The sequence below is a fragment of the Nematolebias whitei genome, chromosome 14 (genome assembly GCF_014905685.2).
Source record: "Nematolebias whitei isolate Nwh7 chromosome 14, NemWhi1, whole genome shotgun sequence".
Taxonomy (NCBI): Eukaryota; Metazoa; Chordata; class Actinopteri; order Cyprinodontiformes; family Rivulidae; genus Nematolebias; species Nematolebias whitei.
This window is the reverse complement of record NC_056511.1, coordinates 203,527-206,627: the sequence shown is the minus strand read 5'-3', so window position 1 is coordinate 206,627 and position 3,101 is coordinate 203,527.

Below are 3,101 nucleotides of genomic sequence, written 5' to 3'. Positions count from 1 at the left end.
CCCTTGAGAGATGTTTAATTCAGACAGGTGTCTCACCCCTTCAGAGAAGTTTTTTGCAGACACGTCTCACACCTTCAGAGATGTCCTATTCTAGTGTTGTGTCCAAGACCACCTAACCTGAGACCAAGACCAAGTCCAGAGTGTACCGAGTCAAGACCAAGACTTTTAGGGTTCGAGACCAAGTTGAGACCAAAACCTCAACTAAAATAAACAGAATATTTTTTATAAAAGTTACATACTGTAACTTTGTTTGCTTTTGAATGAATGTATCAGCTTTTTAAAATGTTCAAAGCTACATAACAAAGAAATCAGATTTAACTTCATGTGAGTCAACAATAAAAGTACACAGCTGTTACATCTGAAGCAGTTTCATCACACAGCAAGCCTTAAAGTACTGAAGTGTCAAAACACTTTTCATAAGTCCCAACTCAACACCCAGGATAACCGTATAGTTGCACAGTGGTTTCAGTAATGGAGTAGATGTACACCTAAAAAGTTACATAAATTAAATTAGTTTAAAGTAAGCTTCCATTGCATTTTAGAAACATGAGAGATTGCAACATTCTGTGGCCTAAACGTGCACGATGGGGTCTCATTAAAATACCTCCTCAACTGAAAACCCTTTCAGTGCAGATGAGAGGCAGGGACTGACATTACCTTCAATGCTCAGTTGTGGAGTTGTGGAAATCTGGCATGGTTTTTTGCCCAGAAGACAAGTGCATTGTCCGTATCAGAGTCACGGATGGCATCAAAGTATTTGCTTATCTGTGTTACAATACTTGAATCCTGGACTGAGCTGTGACAGCAGCGGGACAGAAGGCCAGGGCATTTGTTTGGTGGCAAATCACTGGCTGGATCCACATTCATGGCTTCTGAGCACGTGCAATCTTTACTGTCCATCATGTTCTCCACCTCAAAGATCTATGTTTCTGGAAAACAAACACAATGACTGATATGTGCATATCCCTTTAAATCTAACTCAGAGTTGTATTTAATACTTAAGTGTATCAGGTTCAGTAGGCTCAGAGTACAGGCAGCACGACGGCTCAGTGGTTAGCACTGTTGCCTCACAGCAAGAAGGTCCTGGGTCCAATCCCCGGTTGGACCTGGGGTCTTTCTGTGTGGAGTTTGCATGTTCTTCTCGTGCTTGCGTGGGTTTCCTCCCACAGACTGTGGATCCAGCATGGTCAGTCATGGGCACGGATAACATGGCCAGTCACCCCAAGGAAGGAGCGTAGCCTGCAATCAGACCAGCGCTCAGTTGTTAACGACACAGACGACTGGTCTTCAGTTTAGAACACGTGTGGGTGAACAACACAGTGTCAATCAATGGTATTTTGTCCATCACATTTTTCAAACAGATAAACAAGGAAGTTCAATGACTGATTAGGTGTGAACCTTAGACAGTGAACTGGTAAAAGTTTATGTATTTGATCTGAAACTGTAAATTGGAACTTAAAAATTAGCTCTCTAAAAGTAATTTGCCTATATCCATACAAAGCAACCTATTGGCCATTTCTCATAAATTCAGCCATGATATTACTCAGTGTCCACTCTCTGCTCGTAAGGTGAGCTCTGTCAGTCAAACGAGGGAGCATCACGTTGGCACTTAGCTTTAATGTCAGGAGCTGTATGCAGATGACATTAATGTAACTTAATATTAGCTACACAGCTTTTTGTGGCCTGTCTCGTTATTGTTTATCACGAGCAAAAATTGAACTAGCAGGACCTGCTAACGTTGCTAACCTCTCCATCTGCGTTCACGGACCAAACTGTACAGACCCGTTCGGTTCCGTGGGGAAACCTTGGATGTTCTCTGCCGACCCGGTTCTGGAGGGCAGCGGCTGCGGTTGATGTTATTACCATCAAGTTGCTAGGGGGACACGCTAACAACAAGGCCTGCTAATGCTAACAAGGCCACACTGATAAAGCTGATAAAACGTTCTGTTGTCTGTATTGTTCTTGGAACAGAGGCAGCCTGCTAACGTTAACTAGCTAGCTCTACTATCACTTACAGCTTACCTTTCTTTGTGCTTCCGTTCCAGGTGCCGATAAAAGTTGGACGTAGTCCGACCGTCTCCGATAGTGAAGCACTGCAGAACTTGCATTGCGCTGTGTGCTTTTTTCTCTGTGTAGTTTTACAAATATATTCTGATTTAAATAGACACATTTTATAACTAATGACTAATTCCAGACTGAAGAAGTCTTTCAGATGAAAGACGAAACATTTCTACATTTTTTTTTTTTTTTTTTCCGAATGTTCAGTGGACCAGACTTAACTTTTTTAGAATTTTCTACCTGGATTATTGAGCATGCATCAGGACATTAATAACTAATGATTTGGCAAACATCTTCACCAGGCTCCCAGAAACCCACTTGTCACTGGAGTGACAAGTGTTGCCAGATAATCGAGGTTTTTCAGCCCAAAAATCAGTTAAAAACAGCCACATCACACAAAAATCCGCCCAGTCAATGTATTGTTACAGTATATTTACTGTTTGAACATGAACGCACATCAGTACAAGCCATGGGGATTTAACAACATGTGGCAAAACGCAACAATTCAACAAAAATCTTCCCAGAGTTCCCAGCAAAATCAGAATGAAAACAGCCCAAATGGCAGTAAACCACCCAAACTGGCAACACAAGAGACACGTGCAAGAGGTAAAGGGGTGGGCCGCATGACAGCAGTAACAAAAACGTATTTATCAATGAGTCACGTTATCGCTCAAATTTGAATCAATACGTTTTGGATCCAATAAAAGAAAAGATGTTAACAAGTAAACCGGACAGTATTCTGCCAAGATGGTCTTGACTGGTCTTGAAATAAAATCCAGAGTCCTCAATGTCCGAGACCAAATGCGGTCAAGACGAGACCGAGGCCATCAAAAAGTGGTCCCGAGACCGAGAACGGTCTTGAGTACTATACAACACTATCCTATTCAGACAGGTGTCTCACTCCTCCAGAGATGTGTAATTCAGACAGGTGTCTCACCCCTCCAGAGATGTGTAATTCAGACAGGTGTCTCACCCCTCCAGAGATGTTTAATTCAGACAGATGTCTCACCCCTCCAGAGATGTTTAATTCAGACAGATGTCTC